The 16,434-nt window shown below is 32.4% G+C and overlaps 1 pseudogene; it reads left to right on the plus strand.

The window, feature by feature from the left end:
- The first annotated feature begins 6,448 nt into the window (after positions 1-6,448).
- LOC116134982 lies at positions 6,449-6,761 on the plus strand (annotated as a pseudogene).
- The last annotated feature ends 9,673 nt before the right edge of the window (positions 6,762-16,434 follow it).

The following is a 16,434-nucleotide window of genomic DNA, read 5'->3' on the forward strand; positions in this document are numbered from 1 at the left end:
AAAGGTCTAAATAAGGGGTTATAAAAGGAGCGTATGTTCAGTTGTGTATTATCGCAATAGGTTAGTTGGTGTCAATACCTCTGGTCTTTTGTTAATTGTTTATAGGTTATGTTAATTTGTGTTAATAATATATCTGGTCTTCATGATTTTGTTAATCGATGATTTTTTATTTATTTATGTTTTGTTTTTGTTGTTGTTTACAAATCAAAGATTCATGAATTGGCATGGAATAAAGGAAGGGTGTCCGATTGACATTGTTAAATGAGTTGTTATTTTAATTCGTTGTTCTGAACTATAAGTATATCATCTAACTATTTTAATACGAAATTGTAAGTATATCTCTTAACTATTTTAACAGTTATTATTTGGTTGAATGATTGTTTTTGTTCGGTCAATCTATTTGAATGATTAATTGTGTTAGTCCTACCGAACGGTAAGTGTATTCTTTAACAATTTTAATATGAAGATTAATTAACTTTTGTTGATTTCGTTTTCAGCTAACAGTTGTTATACGAATGAATAATTGTTCCTTAACAATCTTAACATAAAGATCGATTAAATTTTGTTATGTTTGTTTTCAAGGAAATGTTCACGTACTTTACTAAGATCAAATCGAGGATGATCCCATGTCAGCCGAACTATGAGTATATATCATATCTATATTAGTAGAAACATTTAATTTGTGTTGAATATGTTTTCTGTAAAAACATTCATGTATTTTAATTTGTTATATGAATGATTAATTGTTTATGTCCTGCTGATGTGCGAGTATATATGTTAAATGAATTAATTTTGGCTGATTCTATTTTCCAATTAATAGGTGTTATTTGAAATATTTCTTATGAGTTCTAATATGATAATCCCTTAATTTTGGGTCAAGTAAACAATTCATTTTATCATCACATACATTTTGGTTTCCACTGAACAATCAATAGTAAATTGACCATAACTTGCTCAAAAAAAATCCAATTTATGAGAGGTTTGCATTTTTAGAAACTAGACATATAAGGATTTAAATTGATATATTATATGCTTAATTTGGATAAATGTAGCCCCACTTCTGAACCATTCCTTTTATTATTACATACATTTCGGTTTCCTCTAAATAGTCAGTAGTAAATTAACTATGACTTGCTCAATAAAACTCCAATTGATGTGAGGTTTAAATATTTAGAAACTAGACATATAGGGCTTTAATTTGGTATATTATATACTTAATTTGGATAACTGTAGCCCTACTTACAAACCATTCCGTTTGTCATTACACACATTTCAGTTTCCACCGAATAGTCAGTAGTAAGTTGATTATAACTTGCTCAATAAAACTCGAATTGATGAGATATTTGAATGTTATAAACTAGATAGACAAGATTTTAATTTGGTATATTATATGCTTAATTTGGATAACTGTAGCTCCACTACCGAACCATTCATTTTATCATCACACACATGCTCAATAAAACTCGAATTGATGAGAGATTTGAATTTTTAGAAACTAGAGAGATATGGCTTTAATTTGGTATATTATATGTTTAATTTGATAACTGTAGCCCTACTACTGAATCATTCTTTTTATCATCACACACATAAAATCAATTCAATTTTAGTGATGATAAAGGAAAACAAATATTGATATGCAGTTTTAATTGTATTTGTTCTATCTCTTTTTGTTGATATTTTTTTATGTTATATGCATATATCAAAAACAGGTTGTTGTTAGATATAATAAATTTTATTTGTATCAAAAATATAATATGATGTTTGTTGCCGAAGCATGTAGCTTTAGTAAACCATTTATGATATGCCGAACCATTATTATTATCCTTAAAGGAAAACAAATATTGATATGTAGTTTTAATTTTAATTGTTCTATCTATTTTGGTTGATATCTTTTTATGTTACATACATATATCATGAAAAAAGGTTGCTACTGAATATAACTAATTTCATTTATTTAACACATGTATTTCGGTTTTCACTGAACAATTAGTAATAAATTGACCATAACTTGCTCAATAAAAATCCAATTGATAAGAGAACTGAATTTTAGAAACTAGAAAGGCAGTGCTTTAATTTGACATATTATACGCTTAATTTGGATAACTATAACGCCACTGTCGAACCATTTCTTTCATCATCACATATATTTTGACTTCTACTGAATAGTCGATAGTAAATTGACCATCGCTTACTCAATAAAAATCCAATTGATGAGATATTTGAAACTTCAGACACTAGACATATAGAGATTTAATTTGATATATTATACGCTTAATTTGTATAACTGTAACCCCAATTTCAAACCATTCCTTTTATCATCACACACATTTCGGTTTCCACTGAGCAGTCGGTAGTAAATTGACCATAACTTGCTCAATAAAGCTCCACTTGATGAGAGATTTAAATCTTTAGAAACTAGAAAGATATATTATACACTTAATTTGGATAACTGTAGCCCCACTACCGAATCATTCTTTTTATCATCACACACATTTTGGTTTCCACTTAATAGTTAGTAGTAAATTAACCATAACTTGCTCAATAAAACTCCAACTGATGAAAGGTTTGAATTTTTAGAAACTAGACATATAGGGCTTTAATTTGGTATGTTATATGCTAAATTTGGATAATTGTAGCCCCACTATCAAACAATTCCTTTTATCATCGTATATTTTAGTTTTTACTAAACAGTCAGTAGTAAATTGACTATAACTTGCTCAATAAAACTATAATTGATGAGAGATTTTAATATTTAGAAACTAAACAGATAGGTCTTTAATATGATATATTATACGCTTAATTTGGATAAATGTAACCCCATTTTCGAACAATTCCTTTTATCATCACACATATTTCGGTTTCCCCTGTTTCTCGATTTCCACTTAAACATCAGAAGTAAATTGATCATAACTTACTCAATAAAAGTCTAATTGATGAGCGGTTTGAATCTTTAGAAACTAGAAAGATAGAACTTTAATTTGATATATTATGATGAATTTGGATAACTATAGATCTACAGCCAAATCATTCATTTTATCATCATACACATATAACCAATTCAATTTTAGTGATGACAAAGGAAGCCAAATATTGAAATGCAGTTTTAATTGTATTTGTTCTATCTCTTTTTGTTGATATTTTTTTATGTTACATACATATATCGAAAATAGGTTGTTGTTGGATATGACAAATTTTATTTGTATCACAAATATCAATTGATGTTTGTTGTCGAACCATGTAGCTTTAGCAAACCATTTATAATACGTCAAACCATTGTTATTATCCTTAAAGGAAAGCAAATATTGATATGTAGTTTTAATTGTAATTGTTCTATCTTTTTTTTTTTTTTTTTTGTTATCTTTTTATGTTACATACATACATCATAAAAAGAGATTGTTGCTGAATATAACTAATTTCAGTTATTTAACAAATATCAATTGATGTTTAATGCTTAACCATGTAGCTTTAATAAACCATTCATTTTATCATCACACACATTTAGGTTTCCACTAAACAATCAGTAGTAAATTGACCATAACTTGCTCAATAAAACTCCAATTGAATATTTAGAAACTAGATAGTCATGCATTTAATTTGATATATTATACACTTAATTTGGATAACTGTATTCCCACTGTCAAACAATTCCTTTTATCATCACACACATTTCGGTTTTCACCGAATAGTCAATAGTAAATTGACCATAACTTTCTTAATAAAAATCCAATTGATGAGAGGTTTTAATCTTTAGCAACTATACAGGTAGGGCTTTAATTTGATATATTATATGCTTAATTTTGATAATTGTAGCCCTACTTCTGAACCATTTATTTTATCACCACACATATTTCGGTTTCCACTACACAGTCAATAGTAAGTTGACCATAACTTGCTCAATAAAAATCTAATTGATGAGAGGTTTGAATCTTTAGAAACTAGACAGTCAGAGCATTAATTTGATATATTATACGCTTAATTTGGATCACTGTAGCCCTACTATCAAACCATTCCTTTTATTATTATACACATTTTAGTTTTCTCTGTTTCTCGATTTTCACTTAACAGTCAGTAGTAGATTAGCCATAACTTGCTCAATAAAAATCCAATTGATGAGCGGTTTGAATATTTGGAAACTAGAAAGATAGGGCTTTGATATATTATATGATGAATTAGAATAACTATAGACCTGCTGTTGAACCATTCATTTTATCATCACACACATAAAACAAATTCAATTTTAGTTATGACAAAGGAAAATAAATATTGATATGTAGTTTTAATTGTATTTGTTCTATCTCTTTTTGTTGATTTTTGGATTGATTTTGTTGTTCAATTTGTAGGTTTTGTGGGTCTTACAATTATCTTCTTTCTTTAGGATGCTATTATCAAATGCTTTTTTTACTATAGGTGGTGGTCAATTCTAATTGGAGCAAATAGATTTGTATCACATGACCTTTATCTTCATGGCTTATTTAATACTTTAATTAAGTTGCCTTCAGATTATATTGTTGGAGTTGTTCTTGCTTTCTATGTGAGTTCTCTTTTCAACATTCTATTAATTTCTAAGATAATAATAATAAAAATAATTCATTTTCTCTTCTCAACAATCAAAATCAGTTTTTTTCCTTGGTTTTGCAAGTCTCTTGCTTAAAAGTTCATATTTTTCAATAATGTTTCTCTTTCTTTGAATGATTTATAGACTTATCAATAATATCCAATGGATTATCCTGCAAATTTTTTTTCTTTTCTTGACAAAGTTTTAAACTTTGGTTACGGATTTCAAATGGTGACATATTTGAGAAGAACCATGATAATATAGACTTTCAGTTCAATTTGTGGGTAGTTTATTTATTGATTTTTTAATTATCAATTCAATATAAAATGAACCTCAATATAGAAAATATATATTTAAAACACAAAAAAAAAAAAAAAAAAAACAATAATAATGTAAAATATATATATATATAACATACCTGTGCAACGCAACTTGAAAATGAATATAGATTACAGAAATTGTGGAATGTCAATATAAATTTATATTTACTTTAACATTTGTATAACTTAACAATTATTATGTCTTGATCTAATTAGTTTATTTTGTTAGAATAAATTTGTGTACAATTTATTTCAAATGCATTGGATAAATATACCCGGTTGCACGGGCCTCATGCCTAGTTATGAATAATTTAGGCCATGTTTGGCTTATTATTTTTATCCATATTCCCAATCCTATTCTCCAAATAATGTTTGGCACATTATTCCAGAAATATTACCCTATTTTTTTAATTACTTTTAGACCCCATAAGGTTATTAATTTCATCAAATACACCCTGAAAAAAAAGTTCAAAAATTATCAAAAACACCCCCATGACCCATACTTGCCAGATTCCGGCAACCACCATCGGTGGTAGCCGGAATCTGTACAACGGCCTACCTACCGACCATAAATGGCAGGATGTTCACCGATCTGGCCGTGAACGACGGCCAAAGAAATGGCGGTCGTTGACGGCCAAAGATGGCCGTCGTTTTGGCCTTTTTCGACTGTCGACGGCCATGGCAGGCCGTAGATCTGGCCGAAAAAGGCCAACGCCGCGTTACGACACAGATCCGACCGGTCTGTGTCGTAATGCGATTTTCCGGCCAGATTCTTGCGGTGGTGGCCAGAATCTGGCACTGCAGGTGATGGGGGTATTTTTGTCATTTTACATGTTGGGGTATTTTTTAAATTAGCAAACTTAGGGGTTTTTTTTATAAATTTTTAAATTTTACCTCGTAATACTCCCATATTCAATTATCCAATACTATCCCCAAAATCTTATCCAAAATAATAAACCAAACGCACCCTTAAAGTTTCCAAAGATTTTAAATAATTTAAAAGGAATGTTTAATAATTATAGAAGGATTTTTTTTTTTTTTTTTTTTTAATGATTTTCGAAAAATTTAGGTATACTAATATTAAACAATCCATATGTCCCCAAAATAAGAATAAAAGTAGTATAATTCGATATTCCAGTTTTTCTTTATCCAATATCTTTAAAGCAGACACAGTCTGCATGGTTTTCATACTTAAAGCTATACGAAAAATTGAACTATAGCATTACTCTTCCTCCGATTATACTCGTTGTGGGTCTTTTCTTGCAGCCGGTAAGCCCCTCCAAGTCTCTTTACGCTGATACTTGAGTTGCCAGTAATCGGTCAGATTAGGTGACTGAAAAGCTCTCCTTTCCATCAATATTTTACCGTAATTTTCTAAGATTGTACTCGTTGGTTATATATATATATATTTAACTTAGTTATATCTGGTCAATACATGTTCTAGGTCATCTCATTTCTTACAGACAAATGAATGTCATTGTTTACAGTTAATGTGCCCATTGAGAGGTGTTCGATGAAATGCGTCAATGATGTTTTTTTAATTCACGTATGAAATGAAAATTTGTACGCAGAAATGAAGGGTTTGATATGGGCTACGGCAGAAGACATGGCGAAAAACCGTGGGCGTGTTCTGTCCTTGTATCGGGAGATACTGCGAAGCCTCAATTCTCCCAAACTGGAACTGAGTTTAGCAGCAAGGCTTTCGAAGGAGGCGGAGGCTCGTGCCATTTCATGTTGGGGTCTGAAGAGCGATCCATTCACAACATTGAAGACCTCATTGACACTGCTGAGTACGCGCTTTCTCACTTGAAAGAGGGTAAAATCCCCAAACATATTCAATGAATAACTTCTTAATTCTTTTGTTTGCAATAGTTCCTAACATGTTCTTGATTGTTGAGAGTTTATTTGGTTTCGTTTGATTGAAGGGAGATTGTTATTTTATTTATTTATTTATTTATTTATTTTTTGTTTGATTGTTGGGAGTTTGGATTGATCTGGATGGGAGTTTTGTTGTTTGTGTGTTTGCCTGGACTGCCGGCTGTCGCCGTCTACTACTCACATTTTTCCTCCCACTCTGCCCACCGCCTGCTCGACATATTTCCCAAACCAATCCCGCCCACCACACCCACGTCCAACCCACTGCGCGTGCCACCGACGGGTTTTGTTGTGGTGGATGGTGGTGTTTTGTGGTGGCTTGATGGTTGTTTGTCCGACATTGAGTTGATCTAGGGTGGATTGTAGTGGGGATTGCTAGAATTCAAACCTTTGTCTTAAATAATGTATTTTTTTGAATAATCTATATATTACATTTAAAATTGATTTAATTAAAGTTTTTAATGTCTATAAACAAGTTGTTAAGTTAATCTCTTACAATTCTAAATTTGCTTTTCACAATGAATCTAAATCTTTGTCAGCGCTATATCACTTGAATTCTAGCGTTATTCGAAACTGCTGGATAAAAACTTTCTAAAAATTGATTTTCAATTCAATTGGTCCAAACTGTTTTGTTTTGTTTTTAAATGAAAGGTGCATCATTTAAGTTAGTTTAAACATACATGAAGAAAATATACACCCATATGCATCTATAAACAATTCAAAAAAAATCAAAGAATTAGATATTCTTGTGGAACTCAATTACCCGGTAGCAATAAACACGACTTATAATTTTGAAAATTATATGTCACTTCTTATTATTTTAGTTTTAGAAATCGGTGCTGATTGTAGATGATTATTACTTCAGGATTTTAGATATTGACTTCATTCAAGTTGATAGAGTACCTCTGATACTATCATATATATTTTTTTTAATTTATCCTAGTTTCTGTTTGGAATTAATTATCAGTAGTGATTATTTTATCGTCTTGATTGCACAAGTTTTAAATGAAAGTAGTTGCAATTCTTATCACATCATTAGACATAGTACATCCTTTCACAAGGTTCCTACTTTAACGAAATCCTCAAGTAAAATATATATGGATGCAACATTAGATACAATATTACTTAATGCTATATATTCGACTACAAACGATGAATCCAGAAATTTGGCAATCCTTTTATCACACTCATCTCACACTTACCACGGCCACACCCACTGGAATTTCCTGCATTAAGATAAAGCGGCCGTTTTACTATATATAATATATTATATATATATATCTATATATATATATATATATATAAAATTGTTACATTTATAAAATAGTTATATTTTAGAAAAACATTGCTCCATAACATTTGCACAAATTTCAATGGATGTTAATTAATGGATCAAATCTGGAGGAAAAAGTGGATTTAATTTAAACCGACTAACCTTGTCAAGAATCACTTTTGCTTGGTCTTTCTATTGCATCTTCGAATAAGTCCATCAATCATCCTAGAAACCATTGTGTTTTCCTGTTGAGAAAACTATATATCCTATAGATAAACCCAGTGATAGTCCGCTTCCGTACCCATCATAATGACTTCCAATCTAACCATGTTGAAATGTGGTGTTCTTCATCAGGGTTTATTGATTTCTGGTTGTGGTGCCCATCAATATCACATTTGTTTGACAACATAAATCCACAAAGTCCTGGGTTTCCACTACGAGTCTTTTGGAAGGTCTCGAACTGGTTCCTTCGAGGAATCGTTCCCCTAAGATATTTTGTGATAAGTTTAACTTTGCAAGAAAGGTCAAACCTACCAATTGCATGGATCTCTCCACAAACTTGTTTGAAGATAGGTCTAAAGCTTCAAGTGCAGTCAAATTTTCTAAACAAAGGAAAATGACCGATTAGCTATTTTGAGAGAGATTGAGGAGTCGAAGTGAATGAGCTCTCCAATTGAGTTTGGAATTTCTCCCTGAAAACAATTGTTTGAAAATCATGTGTAAAAGTATTAACAATTTCCTCCAGTTGGATTTCAAAACCTTTACTACCACGCCACTGAATCTTGATAATATGTTTCACCATATAATCCAACTTCCTTTGGCTTCATCAAGATTCATCATAGCTTTTAGATTCTCAAAAACCTTGTTGCAAACGACCACTAAAATGTTTGTGTGAGAGACTAAGATTCTCCACATAGGGAAAAACTATTAAATTTAGAAGAACCCCCTCAAAACCGAAAAGTTGTTGAAGCGAAGAACAAGAACCTGCAACTTCGGAAGTTCTCCTCAACCAATATGGGAACATCAATTATCGTTGGTTTCCAAATCTAGAACTTCAGCATGATCCAATTAACTAAACTTCGTGGGATCAATCCTTCAAGTGCATTGCCGTTGAAGTTAAGAGTCCTGAAATGATGCCCGTGCAAATGTTCAGGATTCACCATACATCTATTTTTTCGTAGATCTAACACATGAAAGACACAAGTTTGCCATGCATTTCGAATTGTACCGCTCAAATTATTATAGAAAGATCTAAATTTCTATGACACTCTATTGCAAAGCTGAGAGGTATCTCTCCCGTGAAATGTTGTTTGACAAAAAAAAAAAACAATCTCAAGTAAGGTGGTGGATTTGGAAGTGGTCCCTGAATCAGTTGAAATGAAGGTCTAGTAAACAAGATTTTCCATGGAAGTTGTTGTTCCATGCCTGTAAGAAAGTTGTGGAAAGATTTTAACCATTGTACTTTCCTTTCCTATCCCACATCTACTTGGGAATTTGACCGTGGATTTTGTTGTTAGAATGGTCTAGCTCCACCAATTGGTGTGAGCTACGTAAGAAATCCGGAAACTCACTTATGTTACAAGTTGAGAATCTCATGTCTCAAGTTTGTAAAGGAAGAGTTAATGTTGAATGTGGTGCTCAATGATACATGGTATTGGAAAGAGAGAGATCAGTTAGATCACAAGTTCAACTATTGAACCTGGAACTGACCCGTGCAATCTATTATTATACAAATAAATAATTTCAACAATTTACTTGAAATTCATCTATAGTGCCAATTAATTGTTATGACTGAGGCTCACAAACTGTAATAAGTTAGAGTGAATAGCCAAGATGGTAGGGACCCATTGAGAGTTATTATGTAATTAATAAAAACCAGAATTCATGGGGACTTACTTGAGAAGGGATTGGGCCAGCTAGTGATTATTTGCTAAGCTTAAAAAAAAAGTTGAGTTAGTTGACAAAAAATTCTGGAAATCCAAAATGAGTTATTGCTTGTAAGATCTAACGTATGGAGCGGATCAAAATTGGAAAGAAATGAAGGATTTGACCTGCCAATTATTAATTGACCTCAAATAGTTAAGTTTTGTAAGGTTCCCAAGTAAAATAGGAACTGACCCATTGAGACCGCAGCCAGAGAAATCCAAATGCGTTAAGTGCATGAGATTGCCGATGGAATTAGGTAATTCTCTAGAGAAAGTCATGTAAGAGACATCCAAATTTTGAGGGGGCTACTGCAGTTAACCTTGGCAAAATACCTGTCAAATCGTAATACCTGCTAACTTCAGGATTTTAAATTGGGTAGCTAAAAGATGTTACCTAGAAAGTTCCCTTGCAAGTCACAACCAGAGACTCAAAGAAGATAGAGAAGAAGATAGATTCATGAAGGAACTTTGGTACAACAGTAGACACGTTTACATAATCAAGAAGAGTTCTGTTAATCGTTCAATTTTGAACTAACCCCTTTCAATAGTGTTTCAAGGGAATTTCAGAAAGATCAAGCACGACCAATTTAGAAAAGTGGTGATTTCAGATGGAATTTGACCAAAAAGTATGGTTGGAAAGTTAAGATGTGTCAACTAGTGAATTGATTAAAATCAGGAGGACTTGAGAAAAATCGAAAACATTGTAAGCTAAGTTTAGCTTTTGCAAATGATTGAGAAGAAAAGGCTACTACTGGAAGGGAAGTTTCCTTGAAGCCAGCCCAACTAAGATCGAGACCAATCACATGACTGTTAAGAAGCACAGTGACACATCCCAAGAGCAGCAATATTTATTCTCTTCCAAGACATTGTTTTAGGATAAGAAGGACACCTTCCATCACAATATGGTGGAGTATCCAATTGAAAATAACTAAATGTTCTGCATAATAATCACAATCAAGAAAGAACGATTGAAAAAGGAAAATCGTTGCTTAAATTGAGCAATGCAGAACTCTGTCATGAGAGCAGAGTGATGCAGAACTTTGAAAGCACAAATACCAACAACTGAATGTATAAAACTTGATAAACCCACAATAGAAAACCCATTTTTGCATGATAAATCACGAGGGCACTACCAACGTTATAAATAGAAAGAAATGAAGGTCAATTAATATTGTCTTCCTTTTCATGAATCAGTTCTGTCGTGGGGCTAATCTGTGAAACGCGGTAACCAACATGGACTGGAGTAATTATCCGGAATCTGCTAGGCCTGAATGGGAAAATTGTCTTCTTTTCATGGAAATCCACCACTACTAGTAGTTCTGTCTAAAGTCTTTGCCATTTGGACTCTGCAAATTCCAAGTATCGTTTCCACAGCGGTGCCAAGAAATTAATAGTGGAATTTACTTATTGAATAGACGAATGAGGTCTAAGATATTTTGTAGAAATTAAATTGTTGACTGTGATACTTAATATTATTATCATACCTCTACTGTATGTATGCAGATGGTATTGGATTATGAAAAATATGAAGACGACTGAGGTTATTATGACCAGATAAGAGAGATAGTTAACGGAAAAGAGGAGCAAGGCTTCAAACTGAGTACGAGAAAATGAAATGAAAGGCTACGAAGGTTTCTGGGAAGGTGCTGAGAAATGAGAGATAAAAACAGGAGTCATGAAAAACGAGTTAAAGACTCTGATATTAGTCTCCTCCTTTGTTTTTTTCCTCTTGGTTCTTGTCCTATGCTGGTAAGAAACTCTTTCAACGCCTTCCTCGTTCGTCTTGGATTATACGCACTTTTCTATGTCGACACGTGTCTTCTCTTTTAAAGGAACTGGTAAACCCATTTTAATATTCAAATCTTGACACTTCAAACTCGTTATAGTTAAGAATAATAAATGAGACAACTGATTATTGATGAAGTGGGCCAATGCCACCCAATCCTGTATTGTTTCTCGTTTCTCAAAAACGTGTTGTCACAGTTTCACAGTTAACAAAGGATTTCATCTCAGTAAACAGATAAAATACCCATAATAATATATAGTTTTAATTGGTAAAGACATAATAAATATATGTATATTCTATAATTAAGTAGCAAAGATGTAGTGACACTACAGTAGTGCATGTTATGTGGAGTATTGATGTCTCTTAATTGTTCGAAAAGCTAAAATCCAGAAAGCATAATTGTTTTTTAATGCACTGTACCATTTCCAACTTAAAACCACTTGCGGAGTTGAGAGTTGAGACGGTCATCAAATTTTAATATGTACGATTATTTTAATATATAATGTAAACATATGCCTATCTATCGCGTCTAAAATGAGGTCTACTTTCTTATTTTTATTACTAAATGTAGAATTTCCGTTGTCAAAAACAAGTTGATGGTGGAACAAGAACGAGATGGTCAGTGTAGCTGTAGCATATAACTTAGTTTTATCACTAAAATCCATCCTTATTTTATAAGATATGTCTTCAATTTCAACAATAAATCAATATAATATAATATAATATAACGGTAAAAGTAAAATTCATCCTTACTTTATAATATATTCTTAAATTTAAAAAATAAACCAATATAATATAACTAATATCCATCCTTACTTTATAAGATATTCTTCAATTTAAAAAATAAATCAATATAATATAACTGCTGTTATTTTTATTTTCATCCTAAAGGGATAAGGTCAGCTTGGCTAGGTGTAAGATAAAATTATACGTGGTTCATTAATATAAAAATAACATTATTGTGGTTTAAAAATAAATTGAATATTATATAATTATTATTTTAATAGTTACACACGATGAAATGTATATTTGTGGAAAGTTTATTTCTTAGAAACTTTATCCTCACTTTGCCTATTAAAGAAAGTCAGAACTTGTTTTCTCCATCAATCAGAAAAACAAAAGTTCTGGAAAATTAAAGATAGGAAAGGGGAGAGAATCCAATATCAGAGGCTCTACATACATGTGACTGACCCGTTTTAAATTTTTAAGTTTAATATTAATAATTTATTTGTTTTAATTGTTTTACGTTTAACATATATAACTTTCTAGAAGCACAATAATTTAAAAACTATAACCCAAAATTGCTTACTCGGTCATAAAATAAAATAGCTGTGTATGTGTTTACAACAGGACAACATCAGCTCATTATGCAAGTCGTAAAAAGGACAGCTTTGATTTTATCTCAGGAAATAGTCACGCGCTATATGCAATCAAATGCCTGGCCATGAAGAGTACATAAAATAAATTAAAATAGATAACGTGTAAAATATATTATTAGATAGTACCTAGGTTTCTTGGGAGTTTTTAAAGCAAGAAATCAACCATTTCATTATTGTTTATGCCGGTCATTGTTTTAAAATTCGGACCATATCGGTTGGTTCGACTGGCTGACCAAGAATTGGCCCCTTCTCCGATCCAAGGACACTCTAAGCCCAGTTTCAGTCATTGCCCCGGATTGACCTGTGATTGAACCGGCGGAACAATGCTGAACCGTCAGTTCAACCACTAGGTCAGAGAACCGCCTCTACATTGTTGCTTGAAAGAGACGCCCCGTGTTTCTTCTTTGCGTCACACGCCTTGCGATTGTGACCCGCCACACCTCAGCCATTCCGCCACCTACAAACACGCCCATACCCCACCACCTCGGCAATCCCACGCACCACCAACAACACCCTTACAACCTTCTCAATTGATCGGGCCACCACACCCACCCACTCGCAATCGCAAACATGTTCTTGATTATTGGGAGTTTTTTTGGTTTTGTTTGATTGTAGGGAGATTGTTGTTTCGTTTTGTTTGATTGTTGGGAGTTTGGATTGGAGTTTTGTTTTTTGTGTGTTTGTTTGGACTGCCGGCCGTCACCGTCGGCCACCCATATTTTTCCTCCCACTCGACCCACCACCTGCTCGACATATTTCCTAAACCAATCCTGCCTAGCACAACCACGTCCAACCTATTACGCGTGCCACCAATGGGTTTTGTTGTGGCGGACGGTGGTCTTTTGTGCTGGATTAGGGTTTTCGTGGTGGCTTAATGGTGGTTTGTCCAATATTGAGCTAATCTGGGGTGGATTGTAGTAGTGACGGCTAGGGTTTCCTAGCTAGATCACAGGGCTGTGTTTGCTAGAATTCAAACATGCAGGGAGTGATGTAATTTCTCAGGGGTATGTCTACTAAGTTTCATACTAGGGCTTCATGCTAAAGTCATCAGTCTGACCCGTTGATCGGGCCACCCAACTCGAGTGCCGACCCTTTGACTAGGTTAAGGCTCGGGCAGGGTTTAAAAACATTTGTGCCGTGTGAGACTTTTTTTTTTTCAAATCTTGATTGAGACAAAGAGTTTCAAATGTTATATATATTATTAGATAGTACCTAGATTTCTTTGTAACTCAACAATAGTAATTGATTAATCGTGAGATTGGGTTGTAATTGTCACTTGTATTTTAAATTACTAGTAAGACATGTTTAGTTAATCAATTTAAAATATTATTATGTATTGTAGACGGTAAAATCTACGGTTAAGTTGAGAGGAACGTCCTGTGTGAAGTGAGCCACTGACAATATGTTGTACTTGTACAAAGAGCAAAAAGGAACTTGAAGGCCAAAAACACATCGGTGTGGTGCCTACTATAGACAGTTCGATGCTCAAGTTAGTGAGGCTGAGGGTATTTAGTGAGGGCTAAAGGACGAGAAGGAATACCAGAATAATGTGATGGTTCTTGAAAGCAAGAACTTTGAGAGCTTAGGTGCGGGTGATTTCTGAATGCCTAATAAAAGTATTTACCTCTGTTTATATAGTGAACCCAAGGGGTTGGACTCTTAGTAGGAGTTTGACTCCTACTTGGTAGAGGAGTTCAATTTGGGAAGGAGATATGATTTCTTGCCTTTATCAGATTAAGCCTTCCACTTTAAGTAAGGTTCAGAATCTTTACAGAAGTGGAAATTAAATAGATTCCCATTGTGGATTGCTATGGGCGAATGGGTTGGAACCCAGTTTTGCTTAACTTGCAGGATAGCCTAACTCATATAGAGGGTAGTTCGCAAAGTAGATTTAAGCGTAAACCCAACCGGAATTGGGCTAAGGCCTTGGGCCGTAATCTGTTCATTTCATTATTGGGCCTAAATGCGATATTTGGCCCATACATGTACAAAATTGTCACATAGTATATTTTATATTTTATAAAGGGATTGCAATAGTTGAGTTTGCTTTTAATAGTGTTACATACCAAAAAATAATAATAATAATAATAAAATAAAGAATAAACTTAAAATTCGATCGAACCTTCTTAGCTTGTTACAGTTAAACGGCGTAGGCTTTGACTGCAACATCAATATCATTGCGTAAATCTTTGGCCAACAATTTCAAAGGTTTTTGCAATGTCCCTAAATGTGGCGTTGGCGACTTCAACAACAACAACAACAATTTCAAAAATTATGCAACAAACTAACACGCCACAAGATTTTGTGTTATGTGATTGTATGCTTTTTGGTCTAGAGAGAATTAATTTATACATACGTGTTATTGCAGTTTCTAAGTTGTTTGCTTTTTAAACTTGTTCTTTAGCTTATGTAACAGTTTTTCTATTGTAATTTATGTTCGTCCATTAAAAGAAGCTTTTTAGTTTTATTATTAACAATTGGTTTCTTAAATAAGGTTCAATTTTGACATGAGTAATTGTTGATAAAGTTTGTTACGGGCTAAAGTCAAGCAAAAGTTCTTTGTTATGATAATAAGTTTGTTGAGAAGTATTAATGAATATTTATGTGTAAGTTAAGGGCTAAAGTCAAGAAAAATAGAGTTTCCCGCGAGGATGTAGTGTGTAAGTCAATGGATAAGGGTTTTAGGTTTTAGGCTACATGCTTGTATCAGTTATATATATCTATTTTTCTTAATAGTTCTCTTTCTTAGAGGAGACTTGTTTTGCTAAACCACATTAATTTAATTAGATAAGTATACTATATAACTATTTCTCATTTTCATCACTTATCTCAACTATTATGTAATTTCCAGTTTAGTAGCGAATTCATGATTTTCTTGTAAGAGAAGACACCTTAAGAAATTTAATGTTAAAATAATAGTAAAAAAAATGATAGTATAAAATTTATACCATATACACAATAATTAAAAATTAGTATAAGGAAAGTAATGTTTATTTTTCCTAAAAATTGCTTGAATACTTTTATATGGTAATCATTACACATTTTGTGGGATCATTTAATCTGTCTATTCAAAGTTTTCAAAAATTATTAAAAACCCCTTTATAATTGTGAATAATTTAAAGTTTCCAAAGATTTTAAATAATTTAAAAGGGCTATTTAATAATTATAGAAGGATTTTTTTTTTTTTTTTTTTTTTATGATTTTCGAAAAATTTAGGAATACTAATATTAAACAATCCATATGTGAAATAATTAAATAAACCCCAAAATAAGAATAAACGTAATATAATTCGATATTCCAGCTTTAGTTTCTTTCTTTGTC

Source organism: Pistacia vera, unplaced genomic scaffold (assembly GCF_008641045.1).
Source record: "Pistacia vera cultivar Batoury unplaced genomic scaffold, PisVer_v2 Contig292, whole genome shotgun sequence".
NCBI lineage: Eukaryota > Viridiplantae > Streptophyta > Magnoliopsida > Sapindales > Anacardiaceae > Pistacia > Pistacia vera.